Source organism: Capra hircus, chromosome 22 (assembly GCF_001704415.2).
Source record: "Capra hircus breed San Clemente chromosome 22, ASM170441v1, whole genome shotgun sequence".
NCBI lineage: Eukaryota > Metazoa > Chordata > Mammalia > Artiodactyla > Bovidae > Capra > Capra hircus.
In genome coordinates this window covers 36,528,747-36,554,793 of record NC_030829.1, presented here as the reverse complement: position 1 = coordinate 36,554,793, position 26,047 = coordinate 36,528,747, and positions in this window count along the sequence as shown.

The following is a 26,047-nucleotide window of genomic DNA, read 5'->3' as shown; positions in this document are numbered from 1 at the left end:
GGTGGTTTAGACACTGGGAGCTGTGAGAAGAGAATCAAAATGAAAAAGGATAGTATGCATCCGTAATCATGGAGGGAAAATACAACAATCTGACCTTTGCTCCCACATTGTTTTTCTCCATCAAATTGTGAGGTTGACTTCAGGATGTTTCCGTTTTATGTGAGGCCACCACCACCATCATGACCATCACCATATCATTATCATTTATTAAGTACTTACTATGTGCCACAATGTAAGCATTTTACAAGAAGGTCATACTTTCAGTACTACTACTAACACAGGTGCTGTTAACATAGTTCCAACTGACTGGTGAGGAAATTGAGTCTCACTGTGGTTAAGCTACCAAGGACCACACAGCTATTCATTTTTTTATTTGTAAATACAAGAAAAATTCCCATGCTCCGGGATCCCTGGTCTAACTTCTTTCTTTGCCATATGTTTTCTCTGAATATCTGGTATGGTAGGTGGCCAGGTAAGAAGCACCATGCTGCCACTGCCATTCCATCTTCCAACAAAGGTCCATGGATGACTAACGAGGGGCTCAGGTGGGTCACAGGAGACACTTTGCCCATAATTTCCATTGTAAGAATCGATCCAAAAATTCTTCCCCATCCTTGCTCTAGCTCTTTCAGAACTGTCTTAAGGCCTTGCTACTCAAGGTGTACTCCACAGCATCAATATCACCTGGGAAATTGTGAGAAATGCAGAATCTCGGGACACACTCCAGAGCTACTGAATAGTTTCCCAGGTGATCTGAATACATTCCCTCAGGATGTCAGAAGGTTGTCCCAAATATAAGACCTCCGTAGTCCAGTGGTTCTCACGCTGAGCAAATGTCAAGTTTACTTAGAGGACATGAGAAGTCACAGATTGCTCAGGCTCCCCTCTGCTCTAGGGCTTGGGAGTCTGTAGATCTTGGGTGGGGCCCAAGATTTTGCATTTCTCACAAATTCCCAGGTGGTCTGGGACCACAGTTTGTGTACCATCACTATGGTGAAATACACTGAAAAACTGCTAAAAGGAGGTAAACCAAACTGAAGCAGTTGATTTTCTAACAGGTTTCAGAATTGTTAATACATTAGTACTTTGTTTCTCAAACTCCTGGCTCATTGAAACTATTTGGGAGGTGGGGAGCAAAATAACACTGCATATTAGTATTCCACAAAACAAACTTTGAGAAACACTGCTCTACAAACACACAAATAAAGTTTGGCAATTATGATGAAAAAGAAAAAAGCTGAATGCCGTAAAATGACCTCTTTGGTTGGGTGAGGATTAGTCTTGGTTTTAGTACAGTGTCAGCACAGCTGCTATGTCTTTTAGCAAAAGAATAGCACATATCTCTTAGGGATTTGTACAGACTGAAAATAAATTAGAAATTATTGAGATTCACGTAACATAGACCGGTAATTTAAAAGGGTCAAAAAATATATCGGCAACATTCAAACTGCTCTTTCATCCCCCCTGTTGAAATACAAGCCAAGAATAAAACACTGATTAAATAGAGAGCACTGACATTTTACTCCTGGGCTGCTGGATACCAGCCTAAACAAAGAGCCGGTTAAATTCGAAAGACAAAGAGTCCTTTTGTGAGGCAGTAAGTTCATCTGGGAGAAATATTAAGTGAAGTCTCCAAGGAGAGAGTTCCCCAACATCTTTACCTCCAACACTCACTGAGAGGCACTAGGTAAAATCACATTCAAAATGTACAAGGGAAGGAAGGTGAAGAAATTTATTAAAAGATGGAATTGGGATACACATAAAACTCAACTTTTGCCTCCAGTGAGGGACATTTATATTAGGAAATGAAAATCAAATGAACAACGAAAAATGAGCAAGAAAATACATTTTTCCGAGCAAACAAAACATAAAGTGTCAATTTTACCATATTTTCTAAGGATAGGCAAATACAGCAGCGGACAGAATGGACATTTATCTCTCTCAAAGACTGTACACACTGATAAGGAATATAGGTTCAAAAATAATAAAACAATAAATCAAATATTTGAAGATAAACAAAGAGAAAGAGAGAAAGACAATTTGAGTAGAGTTGCGGTGCGTGCCTCAGTAAAGCTTCCTGGGTGATTTATTTGAGCTAAGAAAGAAGGGAATGCAAGAAAGGACCAATATAAATGTTTGGGTAAAGAGCATTTTAGAAATCCAGAATAGTGTAGGACTATAATGGGAAAAATAGGGGTATTTACAGTACTGAAAGGAGACCACATTAATTGAAGACTTTGCTTGGTACATGTGACCATGCTGAGTCACAGTGTTGAGTCTAACAGTGTTGTGAGGTGTCAGGTAGGAATGGTAGGTGATGATGTTCAAGATAAGTTAGATCTTAGCCTCCTGATTGTGGCCATTTCATTTCCCATGATTCATTCACTCAGCCCCCAAAAGCAACAAGCTAGTTTCTGCTGTGTTAGTACAGAACAAATAAATCATTTGACTGGATCCTATTCTACTGTCACTCTGCTTATTTAACTTCTCTGCAGAGCACATCCTGAGAAACGCTGGGCTGGAAGAAACACAAGCTGGAATCAAGATTGCCGGGAGAAATATCAGTAGCCTCAGATATGCAGATGACACCACCCTTATGGCAGAAAGTGAAGAGGAACTAAAAAGCCTCTGATGAAAGTGAAAGAGGAGAGTGAAAGAGTTGGCTTAAAGCTCAACATTCAGAAAACGAAGATCATGGCATCTGGTCCCATCACTTCATGGGAAATAGATGCGGAAACAGTGGAAACAGTGTCAGACTTTATTTTTGGGGGGCTCCAAAATCACTGCAGATGGTGACTGCAGCCATGAAATTAAAAGACGCTTACTCCTTGGAAGGAAAGTTATGACCAACCTAGATAGCATATTCAAAAGCAGAGACATTACTTTGCCAACAAAGGTCTGTCTAGTCAAGGCTATGGTTTTTCCAGGGGTCATATATGGATGTGAGAGTTGGACTGTGAAGAAAGCTGAGCACCGAAGAATTGATGCTTTTGAACTGTGGTGTTGGAGAAGATTCTTGAGAGTCCCTTGGACTGTAAGGAGATCCAACCAGTCCATTCTAAAGGAGATCAGTCCTGGGTGTTCTTTGAAAGGAATGATGCTAAAGCTGAAACTCCAGTACTTTGGCCACCTCATGCGAAGAGTTGACTCATTAGAAAAGACTTTGATGCTGGGAGGGGTTGGGGGCAGGAGGAGAAGGGGATGATGACAGAGGATGAGATGGCTGGATGGCATCACTGACTCGATGGACTGAGTCTGAGTGAACTCCGTGAGATGGTGATGGACAGGGAGGCCTGGCGTGCTGCGATTCATGGGGTCGCAAAGAGTCGGACATGACTGAGCGACTGAACTGAACTGATTCTACATGTAGAGTTATATGTAATGTCAATAACTATTGTTCTTGCCAAAATATTCTTTTATATCCCCTGCCTGCTGTTGAGAGTTATTCCTTGACAATAATGCTAAGTTCAACTGTGGCAAACAACTTAAACAATTTAAAGTTGCCCAGGGACTTTCTTTGCGGTCCAGTTGTTAAGAATCTGCCTGCCAATGCAGGGGACCAGAGTTCGACTCCTTGTCTGGGAAGATTCCACATGCCTGCCGAGGGGCAACTAAACCTGTGCACCACAACTACTGAAGCCCTAGAGCCCATGCTCCGCAACAAGAGAGGCCACTGTAATGAGAAGCCTGCACACCGCGACTAGAGAGCAGTCCTTGCTCATCACAACTAGAGAAAGCCTATGTGCAGCAATGAAGACCCAGCACAGCCAGAAATAAATAAAATTGCCCACCAACTTTAAATCTGTAAGGAGGCCTATCACATCTCTTCACAACAGTGTTGCAATCAAACATCAAAGAGGCTAGAGACCTATACTGGAGAATCATGAGTCTATTATGCACCAAGTTCATTCTCCTTGTCACATACTGTAAAAGAGTTTCAGATGAATGGATATATTACGTGGATTTTAAATTTAAAGAAATGATTGGTTGATGTATTTAATAAAGTACAGATAAAGATTTCTTAACCCAAGACTGAAAAATGAGTATGCAAAGGATATAAATATATCTAGACATGATTTTGTTAGAAGAACATTTTGGAAAGTAAATGTGCTGAGGATTATTTTAATAAAAATAAAAAGTATGCAGAAAGATCCGCAAAGGTTGGGGTTAATTAAGAAATCATCTTACTTAAAGTCTTACAGGGTATTCATTTCTAAAAGACAAAGGTTGACAAGGGAGTTCTCTCTAGAAAGAATTTATCTTCCCTACTGTGATTTCCAATACTCCGAATCTGGACATTTGCCTTCTGAGAAGTTAAAATTCTTGAAATAGAAACTCTCCCACTGTCCTGCATGGGCTATGTGATTACTTCATTACTCAGAAGTCTCAAATATTACATTTGCTCTGTGCTTTTAAGTGGCATCAAGTGAATAAAGACTGGCTGAAATCATTCAAGGAAGAGGCAAAAATCTGCTTTTCCTTTTTGCAAGATGACCTGATTGTGTAATCATACCCCAGCCAAATCTGGCTTGTGTTGTTAGAGGAATTATCTCCTCATTAAAAACAAATCTTAATAGGCCTAATTTGAAGGCTGCATTTGTCTGTAACCTGATCAAGAGAGTAATGACTGTGAACCATGCTCTAAAGAGGGAGAGTAAAAGAAAGTCAGAGACAGTAAACAGTGCAGATTATAGTCACATTAGAGGGCTTTTGATATGCAAATGGACCATACTAAGCAAAAAAAAAAAAAAAGCAACAGGCTTGCTTCTATTTCTTTTCTTGATACTTTCCATAGCATGTGCAGGAAAATCTTACTCTAAGAAATGGTCAAGTTTGAGAGACCTATAATTGCTCTTTTCAGGGCCTTAGTCTCCTCAGTTATAACATAGGGATAGCAATGTTTGAAATTATTGTAATGGGGCTATAATAAAGATTAAAGTAACATACGTGAAGCATGCAGAATAACATCCGGGTTTCTAATCCATCCACTGCACAGCTAATGATAGCACTTACTATCATTAGGTTTAGGTCTTACAGGTTTTGTTATTATATTGGCATTTTTTTTCTATCACTATACTGTTCTATCAGAGAAGGCAATGGCAACCCACTCCAGCACTCTTGCCTGGAAAATCCCATGGACAGAGGAGCCTGGTAGGCTGCAGTCCATGGGGTCCCTAAGAGTCGGACATGACTGAGTGACTTCCCTTTCATTTTTCACTTTCATGCCTTGGAGAAGGAAATGGCAGCCCCCTCCAGTGTTCTTGCCTGGAGAATCCCAGGGACGGGGAAGCCTGGTGGGCTGCTGTCTATGGGGTCGCACAGAATCAGACACGACTGAAGTGACTTAGCAGCAGCAACAGCATACTGTTCTATATCTATTCTATACCATTTCTATTTCTGTACCATTCTGTATCTATTTCTATTTCTACACCAGTCATAGATTCACAAAATTAGATTCACAGAATTTTGGGACAGGAAAAAACTAGGGTATTATTTCCAGAACTGTGTTCCATGAAAAACTGCTATTATTAAGTTATATAAAAATAGGGTTCTCTATTCAAAGACTTGGGAAATACTTGGTTAAGTAATATCAAAACCATATCACCATTAAGACCTTTCAGTTCAGTTCAGTTCAGTTCAGTCGCTCGGTCTTGTCCAACTCTTTGCAACCCCATGAATCACAGCACGCCAGGCCTCCCTGTCCATCACCACCTCCCGGAGTTCACTCAGACTCACGTCCATCGAGTCCGTGATGCTATCCAGCCATCTCATCCTCGGTCATCCCCTTCTTCTCCTGCCCCCAATCCCTCCCAGCATCAGATTCTTTTCCAATGAGTCCACTCTTCGCATGAGGTGGCCAAAGTACTGGAGCTTCAGCTTTAGCATCATTCCTTCCAAAGAAATCCCAGGGTTGATCTCCTTCAGAATGAACTGGTTGAATCTCCTTGCAGTCCAAGGGACTCTCGAGAGTCTTTTCCAACACCACAGTTCAAAAGCATCAATTCTTCGGCGCTCAGCTTTCTTCACAGTCCAACTCTCACATCCATACATGACTACTGGGAAAACCATAGCCTTGACTAGATGGACCTTAGTCGGCAAAGTAATGTCTCTGCTTTTGAATATGCTATCTAGGTTGGTCATAACTTTTCTTCCAAGGAGTAAGCGTCTTTTAATTTCATGGCTGCAGTCACCACCTGCAGTGATTTTGGAGCCCAAAAAAATAAAGTCTGACACTGTTTCCACTGTTTCTCCATCTATTTCCCATGGAGTGATGGGACTGGATGCCATGATCTTAGTTTTCTGAATGTTGAGCTTTAAGCCAACTCTTTCACTCTCCTCTTTTACTTTCATCAGAGGCTTTTTAGTTCCTCTTCACTTTCTGCCATGAGGGTGGTGTCATCTGCATATCTGAGGTTATTGATATTTCTCCTTTAGTAATCTTTAATTTACCAGCAACATGAATCTCAAAGAGGGTAACATTTTATCAGTCTTTCCTATATTTATTTGACCCTAAACACATTTTCCACAGAATGTCCGGTAACCCCTCCAAAGAACATTAGTTACTAAAGAAAATTATGGATGACAGCTCAGTGATACTCAAAGAGAAAAATGACTTCTCCTAGGCCGTCATCTACTTGGGGACAGAGTCTAGACTTATGCCTGACTCTCCTGGTGTCTCTAGGATTCTTTGCATAAAGCTGGCATCTTGATCTGGCCTGCATTTCTGCAACAAAGATCTTCAGTGAAATGAGGAATAAAACCTGGTGGTTAAAAGCATGGACCTGGTTTAACTGCCTACTTTCCACTGTATGATCTCATGAAAGATATTTCACTTTCCTGGGCCTCGCTGTTTTGTTGGTTTTTTTTTTTCCCTCTCCACTGAAAATGGGGGTAATGGTTGCACCTGTCTCATGGGATTGTTGAGAGTTTAAATGACACAATGCATGTAAAACATATATATTACTTGTAAACAATTTATCATTGTTTCTAAAACATAGTAAGTGCTAAAAAATAAGTTGCCAGTTATTGAGAAATAGTATTTTTAAAGAGGGGCAGATTCCTTCATAGAGAAGGAAAATTTGATGACAATGAATTGTTTGCTGTCAACTACTTTTTAAGACTCTGCAGCAGAAGCTCCTCAATAATGCGCTACTTGAAGCAATGCTAGGAAGCTCTCTAAACCACTGAACCATGACATGGCCAAAAAAAGAGAACACTGAACGTTTTCAGGCAGGATAGGAGATACTGTCCTAGGCTTTGAGTCTTTGGATTCTACTACAGAAATTTCTCAGACAGGAAGCAGCTAAAGTGCCCCTAGTCCTAGGCTAAGGGTTCTGTCATGGGCCATGCACCAGGCTTATCTGTGAACTTCTGATAACCAGTCCATTAGGTAAGTATAGACATTGAGACTTGTCTTTTACCTTAGCTAGTTTGAGAATTAGTCTAGAAGAGGGGTCCTCAAATGTGTGGTCCTTGAAGAAGGAAATGACAACCCATTCCAGTACTCTTCCCTGGAAAAATCCATGGACAGAGGAGCCTGGTGGGCTGCAGTCCATGGGGTTACATGACTGAGCAGGCACTCATGAGGGTGGTGGACAGAGATGGGTTCGTAGCAATAAATTGGTAGAACTGAAAGAAAAAAAAAAAAGTGTGGTCCTGAAACAGTAGAATCAGCATCTCTTAGGTATTTGTTAGAAATGCAGTTCTCACTCCCACCCTAGACTTGCAGCATTTGATTCTGGGTAGGGCCCAGCGATATTTATGTAGCAAGTCTTCAGGTAATTCACACGCACATCAAAATTTTCAAAGCAATGAGAACATCAACCAGGATAACTGTATCTTCTTCAAATTCAGTACAGCAGGAGTAAGTAATATATCTCAAATTGTGCTGTGTAAAAAAAAAAAAAATGACACTATTTCTCTGAAATCAAATTAAATTTTACTGTGAACTGCTGTTCATTCAGGTTAGAAGTAATTTCAATGTCACTTAGGATTAGGTTTGTTATGGGTAATGGAGCCCCGAAGTAACAGTGGCCTAATGAATAGGTAGACTTTTAACCCTCCTGCACTGTTGGTGGGAATGTAAATTGGTATAGGCACTATGGAAAACAGTACGGAGGTTCCTTAAAAACCTAAAAAGAGTTGCCATATGATCTAGAAATCCCACTCTTGTGCATATATCCTGACAAAAATATAATCGAAAATGATCTATGACCCCTATGTTCACAGCAGTGCTATTTACAATAGTTAAGACATGGAAACAACCTAAATATCAATGGACTGATGAACGGATAAAGAATATGTGGTGCACATGTATACAAGTGAATACCACTCAGCAATAAATAAGAACAAAATAATGCCATGTTCAGTTATATGGATGGACCTAGAGATTATCATATTAAGTGAAGGTAGAAAAAGAAAAATATTATACAATATCACTTACATGGGAAATTTAAAATATGACACAAATGAACTTATCTACAAAATAGAAATGGATTCACAGATATAAAGAACAGACTTGGTTGCCAAGGAGTAGGACGAAGGCTGGCCTGGGAGTTTGGGATTAGCAGATGCAAACAATTATATACAAAATGGATAAACAACAAGGTCCTACTGTATAGCACAGGGAACTATATTCAGTATCCTACGATAAACCATAATGGAAAAGAGTAAGAAAAAGAATACACGTACACACACACACATATATAGATAAAACTGAATCACTCTGCCATATACCAGAAACTATAACACAACATTATAAATCAACCATATTTCAATTTAAACAAAATAAGCAGACTTTTGAAAATAAAAACCAAGCAGCAAGGGTTTTCCAGAAGTGGATTCTGCTTTCTGCCCTACAATCCAAACTTCTGAAACAACAGGACATAAAGGCCTGACTACCATTTTTCATGGAGTAACAAAAACTTGAAGAGGATCCAAATGCAGACTTCAGTATACTATTCTCCCATATCACAATAATATTTAGTCATTCACCATGGCAACCCTAGAGTCAGACCAATTCCTAGAACTTTTGAAGCTCACTTTGAGTATCTTGGACTTGCTTATGCATCCAATAGTCCCCCCTCCTACCTTTAACAATTAATTGCTGAGGTCTTTAAAAATCCGTAGTTTTGGAACCCAAATTATTTTCTCCTCATCCTCACTTGCTTGTCTAGGATTCTTTCATTTGTCATAGGATTCTTTCATTTGTCATAGACTTTTATTTTCTTGGTCCTTTCTTTATAACTAGAACCCTTAAGCAAAAAAGGTGGGTGCAAGCACATCTTACAAATTTATTCTCATGCATTTAGTGTTGAAGTCAATATTTAATTGAAAAATTATTTTCCAGGAGGAACTAATTAGATCTTAAGATTGATGCTTAGTGTGAATTTAGTTTCTTTCCAGTCTGCCCTACTTGTATAAGTTCCTTTTTTCACTGTTTCTAGTTTGCAGCTAAGGGGTTCCATATTTCCATTGGTCTGGGTTACTAGCAACAATGTTTATATAGTGATTTTTTTTTTAATGTAAGTAAAATCATTGGCAACTTCAGAAGGACTTGGCATACATCTCTCAACGTCTACTACTGTGTCTAATGAATATTCAGCATTTTCTAGTGTATAAGACAATCAATTATACATTTGTTATATATTTACTAAGTAGTAACTATTTCAAAAATATATATTCAGAAACCAAATTTGAGTTACCCCTATTTATGTTTTCCAGGATCATCTCTGTTCTATTATATGAATCTCTACATTTTGTTTCAGAGTCAATATTCCCCAGAAAATAGAATTTAGATAAATGTGAAGGTGATTTTCCTTCTATACCTGTTTACTTCTCTGACAAAAATTTCCAGGAGAAAAAGAGGAAAAGGGGAAATCTTATCAAATCAAATATTATATCACTTATATTAATTTTATAGGAATAACTCATTATACAATTTGGATCTCAACTTAATTCTTTATTCCCATTATGTTCATGCTCTAATATACCTTTTGGAAAATTTCTTTTTTAATGTGAAATTAAGAAGAGACAAGACACATGTGGTTTTTCATAAGAGGAACAGAAAATCCATATGAATCCAGGACACTCATCAACTATATCCTCACCTGCTAAGGATTAGGTGAAGCTTGTGTATACAAATTAAATCAAGAAAATGTAAACTCTGTACTCTCAACTTCTTGAACTTTGCATTCTGCCTGGTCTTTCATTTTGTACCAACCAGGCAAAGGCATAGCAGTAGCAAGATGGAATTTCCTTCTATGATCTCTTTGATTCACTCAAACCAGAATCTATTAGCTCTTCTCTCCTGAGTGGAAGAAGATGAATTTTGAAACGATGGGATTCATGAGTGCAGAAGATTTATACTTCTGATTAGACCCAGACAGTCACTCCACTTGTCTCAGAAATTGAAGGGAAAGGTTTATGGGGAAAAAGCGGGGAGGGTGAGAGGGAGGGGATGAATAGCTCTATCACTTATGTTTAGCCACAAAATATATTAGACAGCACACTTGATTTTACCTCTCTCCTGCCTTTGACAGACATTGCTAATCAATCAGGTCACATTTCCCATTGACATGGATATAGCCTCAGAGTCTTTCTTGGCATAGCTCTCTGAGCAGCTGTTACACATCTATCTGGTTTAGCTTAGGAGATTGATTTACTGAGGATATTATTTATTCATTTATTCAACATTCATTGAACATCTAAACTGGGCCAGGGATGTCAAAGGCATTCAGGAGCAAGACATGAAACTTACATTGTAACAAGATGAAAACTTTTTATTGCTTTTTTCAGCCCTACACATTTGCTAGGCATACAGTAGGTGCTCAATAAATTTCCTTTGTCACACTGCTATGAACTGGTTTGTGAAGAGCATTCTGGCATCAGCTGACCCTGCTAAGAAGTGGAGTGTGGCTATGGTTCTCTTTCAAATAATGAGAACATTTGTTCTACCTCAATTCACTTCCTGCTTAAGGTCTATCAAAAACAAACTCACCCTCAAGATTAGTTCTCCACTGGATATGTTTCAAGGGGCAGGAGTAGATATCCAAGAGAAGAATCATACATGGAGATGCAACTCATCCCTTAAATCTGACCACTAAATGTCTGTTAGATCTGCTGATTAGTCTTGCTAGAACACAATATCAGACTCCATCCTCAAAGGAAATAAATTAAGCTGCACCCCATGAGAACAAATGGTTGACACTGTGCTCTAGCAAGCATCTTGTGTGCAGCTGTGAACAGCTGTGTTAGTGCCAGTTAAGCTGTGACAGCATCACAGGGGGCGGGGTGGGGGAGAGATAAAGGGCAATTCATTCACAAAGCACTATTCAAAGGGTCTCACAGGTGTGTTCTAAGGATTGGTTTTCTCCTATCTCCTTTCTGTCTAAAATTTATCCTGAATTTAGATGACTGAGTAATGTAATTCTGCCAGAATTATATAGGTCTGCTCTCTCCAGGGATGGTGTTTTCAGAATACACGCTGTGAAATTCATACAAAAATATGAAATAGGGAGAAGCATTCCCCACTTAACAAAAAAGAATTCGCTTCTGACTTTCTGGACTGATTCTTTGACCACTGATTCATTCCCTTATGAATAAGCCTTAGTCTTTCCCCCACTCTGATAGAGGAAAGCACAGAATGTGCCAAAGAGACTAGTTCTTTTAGAGAACGGTTTTATTTATCACCCTTATTTGCAATTTTACTCCCCTAAAAGGAGCCGTCAACTGCTCATCCATTGACTACAAATGGCCAGCTCTTTTGGTGAACAAGGATGGGGTCACATGCTAACTGCTGATGAAGGGGACAGAATGAGGAGAGAAAAGGGCATCTTGCAAAAAGGAGAATGAAATGGCATTTAGATGTTTGTTTTAAACAGACTTCAATTGAAAGGGAAATTGTGTATATGAGATGCTCTCTTAAGAAATGGAGTTAGGAAATAAAGGAGTCAAATTAAAATTGGACAGAAATCCTAGACCAGTGTTTCCAAATGCTGGCCCAGTTCATGGGACACCTCTTTGGAATCAATTGCCTAGTAATCAATTGCCTAGTAAACTTAAAAGCTGCGGGTCTCTAGTCGCAGAATCACTGGGAAATATATCTGGGATTTTCTGACTGACTCCCCCAGATAAGCCTAGAGCATACGGTTAGATTTGAGAATTACTGTTAGATCCTAGGCTAAGTAAACAAACACAAAGATTAATAAAGCTGATGAAATATTTAAGAGGGAAAAACAACGTATATAACCAGAAAAAAGAGATGTCAGGGCTGACCTATCTGAAGACAAACCAATATAGCATTTTGTAATAAATACACAGTTATTAACTGAAGGGTTACAATGTATCCAGCACTACTCCAAATGCTTTCTGTTTCTCACTTTTTAAAAATCTTTGAATTGTAAGGAAGTTATAAGCAAGGAAGGATCCAGGAAGCAGACTGCACACATGAGACACAGCATTTTTAAGGCACTCAGATAGCACAGCAGGTAGGTGGCTGAGCCAGGCTTCCTGAGTTGGAACATGTTTTTGTTGTTCAGTTGCTAAGTCTTCTCCAACTCTTTGCGACACCTTGAACTTTCGTGCACCAGCCTCCTCTCTCTGTCCATGGGACTTCCCAGGCAAGACTACTGGAGTAGGTTGCCATTTCCTCCTCCAGGGGAATCTTCCCCACCCAGGAACTGAATCCAAGTCTCCTGCATATGTGTGCTAAACCTCAACCAGATACTGTTTTTCCTATGCAAATACAGGCTCTGAGGAAACAATGTTTAATAAGATAATATCTTCCCTTAAGGAGTTCATAGAAATTCATGATGTCTTATATCAAGTGCAGTGAGTAAAGTGGAGAGAGAAACTTAGAGATCCTTGCAGGACTTGCAACTCATTTTTATCCTTGAGATTTTTCACAGTTTGTATGATTAAGCAGAATATAATTTTCTGAATATAAAATTGCTATTAGAATGGACACTATGAACCAATATTTGACCACTTTTGATCTACAGCAAGGGAAATTCCAAAAGATAGCACTGAAGAGAGGAGCAGAAATAGAAGAGCTCATTTCTTCAATAGTGTTTTGATAACAGATATTTAATAGGTCATCTCTCTGTGAGAAAGAGTTGAGGTTCACAATTCACGTAATGACCTGGTCATTTGTCATGCATTTACAGACTCCTGGTTTAAAATTAAGTACTAGCTCCTTAACCATATATAAATATTACAAACAGCAATATGAAGAGAGAGTATTGTTTCTTTCTATTCTGAAGATGAGAAAACTGAAGCCAAGAAGGTTTAGATTAACATCCAAATAAGAGGTATAGTCAGATTTCAGACCAAGGTTTGCAAAATTCCAAAATTTGTGGTCCCCTGCCACTCTGTAGCTGCAAGTCACAGGTGAAGAAGATGTTCACTTTCACACGTTAAAACTCACATTTATAACTGGCACCCACCCCCCGCCCACCTAACATTAGGTGTGCTTACTGCCTCCAGATGACATGAGACACGGTAGATATCATCATTAACGCTCTGAGTACTTAAGCCATATTAATTCATTCAATCAGCTTACAAACGAAGTATCTTTTATACTTTTGTTACACAAAATATTTTATGAAAATGAGTCAATCTGCTAAAGTCTCTGAAAAAAAGTTTTTACCTGTTTCTTTGTTCATCAGAGAAAAATTCTGACTGGTATTTTAAAAATGAAGGAAGTTCTTAATCCATCAAACTATTCCAATACCACCAGGTTCAAGATCAGAACAGATATTAAAAATGCCTCAAAGAAGAACTCACCAATTTATAGTTACTGAAGGGACAGGCAATTCTGAATTAATAAAATATCTTAATTAAAGTACAAGTTAAAAGAAAGTATATCTTATTACCTTTTGATATCTGATGGATGAATGAATCAAACTGGAGTGTAGAAAATAAAAAACTATAAACTATGAACTGGGCAAAGACAGAACCATGGGGAGATCTCATTGGACCTATTTTGATGAACAGATGAGGGCTATTTGAATACAGTTTTACATATATTTATGGACTTTCCTGGTGGCTCAGTCAAAGAGTCTGCCTGCAGTGCGGAAGACCCCAGTTCAATCCCTGGGTCAGGAAGATCATCTGGAGAAGGAAATGGCAACCCACTTCAGTATTCTTGCCTGGACAATCCCATGGACTAGAAGCCTGGGGGGCTATGGAGTCTCAAAGAGTGGGACAGGACTGAGCGACTTCACTTTCACTTTACGTATATTTGTAGGTCAAGGTGCTGTTATACTTTGAGGGAAAAAGTAGTTTGTGGAAGCTGGTAAAAATTTCCTTTACCCTTACAATCTTTTTATACTGTATTCTACATATAGATGCGTGTGTGAATGCTCAGTCAGTAAGTCATGTCTGACTCTGCAACCCCATGTACTAGAGCCCACCTGGGCTCCTCTGTCCTTGGGATTTCCCAAGCAAAAATACTGGAGTGGGTTGCCATTTCCTTCTCCAAGGGATCTTCCTGACCCAGAGACTGAACCTCCATCTCCTGCACTGCAGGCAGATTCTTTACTACTAGGGCACTTGTGAAGCCCATATGTATATATGCATATACACTGTACTACATATAGAGACATAAAAACAAATTTACTGATATCAACTTTCTTAAGCTATTATTTCAACACAGACAGGTACTGAAGAGTTGAAGACAATGATAATAAACCCATATGACTGGAAATTTGCAATCCTCCATCTGAGGATGCGAGGCAAGAGGGAGAGAATATTGGTAAGTCTACAAAAAGAATCTAGAGACTGCTTTCAATTATAGCAAGAAGTAGTGGTCGAACTATACACATACATACTAAGGCAAAGCTATAAATATATATATATATATACAGTACTATACATAATCTGTGCCATATATATGAAATCTCACAAAGATAATAAGCTCCCCAGATTTCATCTAAATAAACACAAAATTTGAATTGTTAGGGATGGAATTGATAAAGTCTTATAGTGTCAAGCTTAAAAAAAAAAAACTCAAAAAGGACAACAGAGTATGGTTACTTTTTCTATTTGAAACAGTCACACTTTGTTCCATCACATTTATGACTCTTCTCATACCAATGTCATGGAAAACACAATTCTTATTTGATGTAGCATTCATTTTTGGTTTGGTCATTTAGACCTACCTCCAATATCTTTCTAGAAGAGAAAGTCATCTTCTGCTACAAAATAAGAAGACTAACCAACAAACAATAATGAATAATCTTGAAGGAAGAAAGAAATACAGGGGAAAATATGAATGTACTATGTATCTATTGCTCATAACACATTATTCCAAATCTTAAGGGGCTTAAAACAACAAACCTGTATTATCTCACATTCTGTGGGTCAGGAATCTGGAAGCAGTTTTATCTGGGTGGTTCTGGCCCAGGGTCTCTCATAAGGCTGCAGTCAAGGCATCAGCCTGGGGTCACTACCTCCTGGATAGGACTAGGGAGACAAGACCTACCCCTAGGACAGGAAGGAAGTGGGAAGTAGTGCAGAGACTGAAAACAAAGCCAACAACTCTAACAGTGCACTGTCATAAATGTTATGTGGACGTGGTCTCTCAGAATGGCTTACTGTACAAATTTAACGCCTTTTCTATGTTATCTAAACGCTTTTCACACATGCGGCTGTAACTTCTCCAGTTTGTAGTGCAACAGAAAATCCAGCATGAACTTCTCCTTCTTCACGATTTTACCAAGAGAAGAGTCGTTCTTACCAGAGGTCTTTAGGAACCGCAGCACACATTTTTCCTTTCTTTATTAAATCAAGGACTTGCCTTATGAACGGTCCTTCTCCTCGGTGTCCTTGGAACTGACAGAATGGGACTGAGTAAGCTTCAGAAGCAAAGGAAAGCTTCCTTCTCTGACAGAAGAATGGAGAGACACCAAGTCACGTTTCAGAGCACGTGCTCATCAAGGCCGAAGGCTGTGGTGGGGGCTGCTTTTTATACTCCAAAGCCAGGAGGGGGCGGGGTTCTCTCCGCACATGCCTGCGCGCATGCGGCTAACGGATTCTGAGTGCCAAGTGCCGCTTCTCGGCCCGCTGCCTCCATCTTGGATTGGCGTGTCATGCGCAGTTCTTCCCATGCCGCCCACCAGCCGTTCTCCTATAGGAACTTCCGTCTGATGAGGCCGGTGCGAGACTTCTGTTTACAGGCTTTGCCTTGGCTGTTATCCGGGATCTTAGACATCAAGATGGTTTTCACCCTTCTCTGATGAGAATGACTTCTTGTATCCAAACAGCTTGTGCAAAAAGTATGGCTTATGCTGAATATCTGCTTATTGTTAATTCCTTATGATGCTTCATTTATAAATTAAATTTTCTTACAGGTGTGTTTGTATAGGAAAAAATATTATATATATATAGGACAATCCATGGTTTCAGGCATCCATTGGGAGTCTTGGCACTTATTTCCCACAGATAAGGGGACTACTGTATAACCAGAGGTGGGATTTCTTGATGCTGTGGCAGTTCTATCTTAAAAGTTGTATTTATTTATGGTCGCGCTGGCTCTTCATTGCTTTGTGAGGATTTTCTCTACTTGCCGCGAGGAAGGGACTACTTTTTGTTGTGCTTCAAGGACTTCTCATTGCAGTGGTTTCTGTTGCCATGGAGCTCAGGCTCTAGGGTGCCTGGGCTCCGTAGCTGCAGCTCCTGGGTTCCACAGCACAGGCTCAATAATTGTGGTACACGGACTTAGTTGCCCTGAAGCATGAGGGATCCTCCCAGACCAGGAATCTAACCGGGGTCTCCTGCATTGGCAGGTGAATTCCTCACCACTGAGCCACCAGGGAACCCCTATTTTTAAAATTTTGGGGAATCCTCATACTGTTTTCTGTGGTGACTGCACCAGTCTGTTCCTACCAGTGATACAAAAAGGTTCTCTTTCTTCCACAGTCTTGTCAACCCTGTTATCTTCTGTTATTTTGATAACCATTCTAAAAGGTATCTCATTGTGGCTTTGATTTGCATTTCCTTGAAGATTAGTGATATTGAAAATCTTATACTGTGCATACTGGCCATTTGTGTGTCTTCTTTGGAAAAATGTTAATTCAGTTCCTGTCGTCATTTTTCAATTCAGTTCAGTCACTCAGTCATGTCCAACTCTTTGCAACCCCATGAACTGCAGCACGCCAGGCCTCCCTGTCCATCACCAACTCCCGGAGTTTACCCAAACCCATGCCCATGGAGTCAATGATGCCATCCAACCATCTCATCTTCTGTCATCCCTTTCTTCACCTGCCCTCAACCTTTCCCAGCATCAGGGTCTTTTCAAATGAGTCAGCTTTTTGCACCAGGTGGCCAAAGTATTGGAGTTTCAGCTTCAACATCAGTCCTTCCAATGAATGCTCGGGACTGATCTCCTTTAGGATGGACTGGTTGGATCTCCTTGCGGCCCAAGGGACTCTCAAGAGTCTTCTCCAACACCACATTTCAAAAGCATCAATTCTTCAGCGCTAAGCTTTCTTTATAGTCCAACTCTCACCATGCATACATGACACTGGAAAAACCATAGCCTTGACTAGATGGACCTTTGTTGGCAAAGTAATGTCTCTGCTTTTTAATGTGCTGTCTAGATTGGTCATAATTTTTCTTCCAAGGAGCAAGTGTCTTTTAATTTCATAGCTGCAGTCACCATCTGCAGTGATTTTGGAGCCCAGAAAAATAAAATCAGCCACTGTTTCCACTGTTCCCCATCTATCTGCCATGAAGTGATGGGTTGCTATGAGTTGTATGAGTTCTTTGTCTATTTTGGATATTTACCCCTTATCTGATACATGCTTTGGAAATATTTTCTCCTGTTACATAGGTTGTCTCTGCAATTTATTGATGATCCTTTGCAAAACTTTAATTTTCTTATCATTATTTGTGTCCATTATACTGGAGTTTAAGTGCTAAGCCTGGATAAATACTACCTGCTATCTTCTCTTTAAGTTTATTAATACTTTAAGAAATTCACAACTCTGGGCAAAATTTTTCAACTAGATCAGAAGATCATAGTTTTAAGCTATGGTGCTTAAATTCCACTGGGCGATCAATGACTCTTTCAGTTCAGTCTCTCAGTCGTGTCCAACTCTTTGAGACCCCATGAACTGCAGCAGGCCAGGCCTCCCTCTCCATCACCAACTCCCAGAGTTTACCCAAACTCATGTTCATTGAGTTGGTGATGCCATCCAGCCATCTCATCCTCTGTCATCCCCTTCTCCTCCTGCCCCCAATCCCTCCCAGCATCAGAGTCTTTTCCAATGAGTCAACTCTTCACATGAAGTGGCCAAAGTATTGGAGTATCAGTCCTTCCAATGAACACCCAGGACTGATCTTTAGGATGGACTGGTTGGATCTCCTTGCAGTCCAAGGGACTCTCAAGAGTCTTCTCCAACACCACAGTTCAAAAGCATCAATTCCTCGGCTCTCAGCTTCCTTCACAGTCCAGCTCTCACATTCATACATATTGTCCTTATAGGCTGACTTTATCATTTGCTGTCTAGTTGCTGAGTCGTGTCCAACTCTTTGTGACCCCAGACTCCTCTTTTGACAAAATTTGCCAAGGAAGACTACTGGAGTGGGTTGCCATTTCCTTCTCCAGGGAATCTTCCCAACTCAGGTATTAACTGCATCTCCTGCATTGGCAGGTGGATTCTTTACCACTGAGCCACCATGGAAGCCTGACTTTCTCATTACTGAGACTTGTTATAGCACTATCATTTCTTTATATTCTATTTCTTTAAAATATATATTCATAGTCAAAAAAACTAAATTAGCCTTATAGAAGAGTAATCAGATAAGAAGCTTCACCACAAACATAAAACCCATCCTTTCTCATGTCCATGTTCTCCCTCTTCTTTCATAATTCAGTGAAGATAGTACTCTCTTTTCTATCAACGTCCAACTCTAGAAAATCTGTTTGACACTCTACATATCACCTTCTCAAACAATGTGTTATCTGCTCCTCATCCTGCCTTGTCCATCACTCCTCACAGTAGGTGATATGTACCTACCTTTACCCGCTAACACAGATGCTCCTCTCATTTGAAATTCCAATACTTCACTTTCTTTCTTCAAGATGTTTAATAATATCTGTAATAATTACATGTATTTGTTGGAACTTCTGTAATGCTGACAGTGTTCTAGTTCTTGACCTAAGAGTTTACACAGTTTTTATCTTATTTCAGTCTATACTTACTATGTTTTGAGTAGTTCTTTTTCTCGTGTTTCTATTAGACTTCAGAAAATCCTATTTTAATTTGATATATAGATTTCTATCATACTTACTAACTGCATTTGTTTTGAAGAACTCATGTCTGTATTGCACAATTGCCCAATATGAACATTTCATTAGTAAGTTTTGGAGTAAAAATTCAGCAAAAAAATTTTCTTTGCCAAAAAAGAAGAAAAGAAAATGAATCCAACATGGAAGCCAGTCTTTTTATAATCTAGTTTTGGAAGTAACACTGCCTCACTTCTGCCAGATTCTGTGTATTAGAAGTGAGTCAGCAAGTCTGATCCACACTCAAGGAAAAGGGATTACTCAAAGGCACAGACACCAAGAGAATCATCTCAGAATCTGCCTACCACAGTGCATTTCTTCTGTGCTGACATCTCCATTCTATAGACTATCTCTTAGAGGTTGTCATTTCTGCAAAGCATGTCCTGGGGACACTAGGAGGAGAAATAAAACAAGTACAAAAAGTATATAAACCAAGTTTTGGCTCTTGGTTTCTCCCCCTGTTGAATCTTTTCCCTAACCCACTTACAGGAAAAGATTCTGTTCACATAATTTGTTCACCCAGAGATTGGCTGAAGTATTGGATGAAGATTGGGTGAAGTAGAAATATTGGTCATTCCCCTGGTATGACTTGTGAGTAGACAGGGAGACACCCCACCACCACCCCGCCCCATTCTTAGAAGAAGCTACTTGATCCTTGGGGCATAAATGTACATTCTCAAGGGGGGCAATATCACTCCCAAGTCAGGAAAAACTGCCCTGAAGGGGCATGGAGTTGTTAGTCTTTTGATATGTAAAGCACATATGCACACAGAGTATGTAAATAGATACACAGTATATTTGTGGTATTAAAGTTTTATGGGGGAATGATTAGGGAGAAAATGCCTTCAAAAGCTTCTTTAGGAGAGTGATAATGAGAAAAGTTTGAGAAAAACCTGATGCAGTACAGGCTAGTAAAAAGAGTTCTAAGACAAGGAAGGCTTCAGGGAGAGAGGGTCTGGGATGCAGATTTAGCTGGGGGTGGAGAAAAGGAGATGAAATTTGGAATATGGCAGACTGTGAATGAATTTTCCCATGTACCTATTAGGCTTTGGTTTTACTCCTTGATCTGATTTTAACTAATTGCTAACTTCCAGGGATTCCTCACAGTTTATGATCCACTGAGAGTTCTTTTCTGGTTTTGGAGCAAGACTTTGTACAAATTCATTTTAAACATGTTTTCTAACATTTCTGAGAGACTCGCGTTTGGTGGGAAAGGTAGTGAAAGTGTTCAGTTTACCATCTAGACACAGAAACTCTTCATTATAGCGGGAGAAAAGATTGGCTCCACTTTCCCTTTTGTCACTTCTTCCCCTTATTTCATCTATTGGATGGAGGTAAAGTCTGTGAGTTGAAGTAAGGCAGGAAATGGACTAGAAAATAGGCAGGAGGGTGTGGAATTGAGGAACAGTGAGTGCAGTTCAAGAAAACTGGTCTGATCAGTCACCATATGAGGATCTGGTGCTGATGATGCTCCTAATGTATCCAAATCTCTGTTTTCTCATTTGTAAAATGAAGGGTTTGTATAAAACAATACTTACAGTTGACTTCAGCTTCAACATGATATGTTCCCAGGAGATACCGTCACCATTTTCACAGTAATTCCCCAAAGCACAGCTGTTTGAGTTGTGCATTTCTGGGTTACAACTGTGACTCTCCTGCTGCAATTTGAATACTCAGGGAGATCAATCAAGGCCAAGCTGTTAACCTATAATTGTCACCTTCACGTGAACTATCACTGCAGTAAAAGCAAAGAAAGAGCCCAATTCTGTGGAGTCTTAATGGATTCAATGTAGGAGCCAGGTTTCAAGTCCTGTGGGCCCTCCAGGACTTAAACAATACTCACAACCTGTTTAGACAAAATCATAATCTTACTGATTACAATGAGGCATATGAAATTCCCATTTTTATAGGTCAAAAATGGGTGAATATTGGCAAATGTATATAGTTCAACTTAGAGTCAAACCAGCAGATCACTCCCTTTTAATGAAAAGCAAGCTTTTTTTTTTATTAACTAAACTTTTTATCTATCTTATGATACATTAAATACTTGTCACTTATTTTTATCCCCATCTTCCTTTGTTTTGCCATTTTTCCTATGTCTTTTTGTCATCAATTAAATCCAGTTATCACCTGAATTTGAAGGTGAAAACAAAAGGATAAGTGTCTACTTATACTGACCTGGCTTGAAAAGCAAAAAAGATTTATTTTTCTGGTTCTAAGGAGAAGTTGTCCCCTAATAGATGTGGCCAACCAGCTTGCATTTTTAAAACATGCTGCTTCATCTGAGCCATGTATCTGCTGTAGAGTTTGCAACAATTCCTTGTGGAACTGGCCCAAGAAAACAAGAGAAAAGGCCCAGAGGCAGGAATAGAAAAATGGATGTTACCCAGCCTCATTCCATGTTAGCCTGGTTTTTCTAGGTCTAGTCTGGGATTCTGAGAGAACAATCTAGATCCAACTTCCACACTTAAAAAAAAACAAAAACAAAAAAACAATGAACTAGATAGGTAAGCTGAGGCCAAGGGTTAAAAGGAGAGGTGGAGAAGGAAGAAAGAGAAAAATTAAGTGCATCAGAAGGGGGTGGGAAGAATGAAAACACTGGGAATGCCAGAAGAATTTGGAGAATAAGAGGAGCTGGAAGAAGAATTGAGGAAGGAGAAAAGGGAGGAGAAACTCTGAAGAGAATTGGGGAAGAAGGGCACTCTTGGTTTCCAATCCATCATATCTAGATTGGTCACTTAAGAAAAGAGAAGGCTGTTTTAACATAAATATAATCTTGGGGAAAAAAAGAAAAGGGCTGTGGAAGTGACTTATTTGTTTGTTTTTAGAATGACCTTTGTTTTTAGTATGACCTTTGTTTTTAGTGTGGGTGGGATGGGGGGAGTGAGAGGGAGGTCTAAGGAGGGAGGATATATATGCATACATATAGCTGATTCACTTTGATATACAGCAGAAATCAACACAACACTGTAAAGCAACTATATCCCAATCAACAACAACAACAAAAGCTGACTTGTTTTTTTAATTATGACTTTCTTCCATACCTCTTTCCAAAAGAACTGAATGGGTCTATGTGAGCAACTTTATATAACTGTTTTGAAGGAGATGTACACTGTTCAAGCAAGCTGCTTCTGTTTTGCTCCCAGTGTCAGACTATGGTCTAGTAAAACTGAGTCAGAGATGAACAGTTACGCTATACACCTGAAACTAACACAATCAACTATACTCTAAGAAAAAATATTTTTAAAAAAGCTTTAAAAGAGGTGGTGAGGGCTCTTTAGATTCCAGCTCTCATCCTTCACAACCTCCAATCCCTTTTCGTTTCTGTGTGTTTCTGGAAATTCTGACCTTTCTGGTAGTCAGCATGGACTTGCCATATTCTGGAAACAGTTAGAAACGTGGTTTGATGTGTGTATTAAGCTGTGCTGATAGCCAGTGTGGTCTGTCAGTTATTTCACAAAACAGTCACCTGGAGAAAAGGATCCCCTGAGTAGCTATGTCTTGCTTCCTGATATACTCAAAACTGTCTTGTTTCTGAGCAAAAGCACAGCCAAAAAAAAAGGAGGACTCACGTGTTATTTTGCAGGCCATTTCCTTATTTACATGTCACCATACTCAGCAATTCTCGGGACAACACAATCAGTTATTCTGACGGAGCAAATAAACTAATAACACAATTAAAGAAATAATCCCTCTGGGTATTCCTTCTCAAGGTCTTTCTCCCAAGACAACTTTCTTTTCTCCAGAAGCAAAGTCTAAGGCCCAAGATAAGGATGTTATTTGTACACATCCTGGTTCATTGGCAGTATGTATTTTCCGTCTGCCAAAAATGTGAAAAGGAAGCATGCTGAATTTAGCTTCCCCACAACTGAATTCAACTGCATATTGAACTTCTAGTAGGGCTTATAAAAGTTCCACTTTTGTTGGCATCTGCAACCAGAGCGAAGAGACAGCTGTAAAAAACATCTTCTCGCCAAAACGTGATTTGGGAAAGGTCATTTTATTACATGATTTATTTATATTGTTTCTCCATGGTACAAAGCGTTCTTATGCAGACTCAGAGCTGAGAGGAGGAGAAATAGTGAAAGCAATCTTGAAGCCCATGGACCAAGGGGACATTTGGTGTTCATTCTTTAGCTAAAACAGCCTTCAAGGCACCGCAGCTTTTCTGCATCATTCAAATGAAAAAGAAAAAGAAAGTTCTATCATGATAAAATCAGTCTTCTCCCCTATCCTCAGAGGCAGCATCAATAAGAAATAGAATTAGAAGTAGATCATGCTTTCATAGTCAAGAACAATCAAGATACTCTTTCTCTTTCGGAAGAGAAAATTCAGTTTAATCAAATTTCCTATGGTTTATCTTCTTAACACATTGTGTTGTCATTTTAAAGGATTTAAACATTCTCTCCTGGATTTCTTTTCCTGAAGAGGCATGTGTTAGTTATATTCTAAACAGACTTACAGTATTTAATATGGAAAGTTGGATATCTTTCTGAAAGAAAGCAGATGGGCAGTTCTATCTTTGCTTGACTCCGTCATTGTCATTGTGTCTCAAACAGGCAGGTGGGATTTTTAATACTAAGTTTATAATGGTAACAAGTAGGTTTACTAGATATATACTTCTTTGACCAGGTATGTTATTTAACCTCTCCCAATGTGAAATCCAAGCTAAAGGTTTCTGGGTTTTATCCTTGTTGTTGTTGTTGTTTGGTTGGTTATTATTGCTCTTTGTTTATTGCCAGTATGTCTCAGACACTGGGGTCAGGGGTTTGAAAATGAGAACCAAATAGAATTTTGACTCTCGCCTTCACAATGCAGCTAGGGTTGTGACTTGGTTAAGTTTATTGTTTCACTGGCTGAAAAGTAGTTTAAAGAAAAGAAGCAAAAAGAGCCAGACAGACCAAAAGGTGAAACTATGACTTGGCTTCGCCTCCACCCAATCAGTCCCAGGCATCTTCTTTTCTTGTTTGTACAAATTTTCATAGAGGTAGCAACTTTCAGTATCCTCTAGCCAGTGGCAAGTTTTCTGATAGTACAGACTTTATCATCCTGTCTTCAAAAGTGGCTCATGCAGGAATGCATGACATGAGGATCTTATTCTCTGATAATGTCTGTGTATATGTTTGACTGATTTGCCTCTTAGATGATGATTTCTGATGTCTCTGTGGAATTCCATTACAGAGAAATTTAAAAATTAAACATCATGAATATTTAGCAAAGCTGCCTGGAAGTTCAGTTCCAAGTGACTTAATCATTTTCTCTACATTTTAACTTAAACCATTGTTTGGACTGGGAAAGGATTTTAATGGAAGAGAAAAATGTAAAGTTATATAATAATACTGTGTAGAACAATTCCTTGAAATGTTGAATTTTAATGCTTCTCAAAAAAATAAATAAATAAAAGTCACCCTAGCAAGGCCACTTTTAGAGGGCAAGGTTATTTCTTAATAGTATCTCTCTGCTTGGAGGCACATTGCATTAGAGTTCTCTAAGAACACAAGACCAATACAGAATTGATCTATTTTAAATCCATTTTGCTCTTTTTCGCTCTGTGTCAGAAGAGTGTCCCAAATCATAAAAAGTCCCTTTCAAAAGCAGGAAAACTATCCCAGTAGTTGGGATAGAAATAAAAATGTAGAAGAGACAAAGTTGTTCAGAAAAATTACCCAAAATTTGATAAAAGGCAAAAAGATTACTGTGAGCCCCTTCAAAGTCATACTAATTTTTCTCCAAAGCTTACCTAATGTGATAAAAAATGAACACTATAAAAGAGAATCTCAAATACTAGCAAGAGAATTATTTAGATAATTGAATGTTTGTATACTTTGTGAAACAAGCAAGAAAGTTGAAACTGGGACCAGTATTTGGGGCAGGAATTGGCTATTTCATTAACCAAACCACCTTTAAGTTGATTTCTTTGTGGTAATCCAATCACCAGGTCACACTGAATCAAATTCAAAGCCAGGAGGTCTTAAACCAATTTCTTCCCTATGGAGGATAGTGAGAATTTCCACCTATAATCTAAGCAGGACATATTGATTTACTGGAATCCAATTCACCAAAGAAGTTACTAACTAATGAACATATTAAAATAATAACAGACTGCATGTGCTTAATACTTCTTAAGTTTCCATACCCAACCTTAGAAGAGAAATATTATGACCCTTATTTTTCCAATAAGAACATAAATCATTGGAGAGGTCAAACAACTATTTAGTTTGTAACATTCAGAGCAGGGAATAGATGAGACTTTCGTGAGCTGTGAGCAAGTTTGTGCAGTTAAGCATGCCTTTTGAGGTGTCTGAGTCATGGTTTGAGTCGTGGTTTCAATACTTACTAGTTGAGTAACCTTGAATAAGTCACTGACTTCTCTGAACTTTAGTTTCTTCATCTTCACTAGAGAGAAAACTACCACTAACTCAATGCACTCGAAGCAGCATTCAAAGCACTTAGCACAATGCCTGGCTCATATTAAACACTCAATAAGCCTTACCTGGATCAAAACAGAAAAAAAGAGAGAGATGATAATGCAAGTTGATTTCAGAAGATTTGCCCAATGTGTTCAAGGGGATATTTTCAAATAACTGGAACATTCAACTCAGTGTCCAATATTCAAAGAGGTAAATGATGGTAAGAACTCCAGTGGAAAATGACGAGTTACAGGCATAGTACAGTGTATGATATTAAAGTCAATATGATCCATTAGGTTTACTGGGACTAATAAGGCAGGAAAATGAACATACTCTTCAGAAAGCT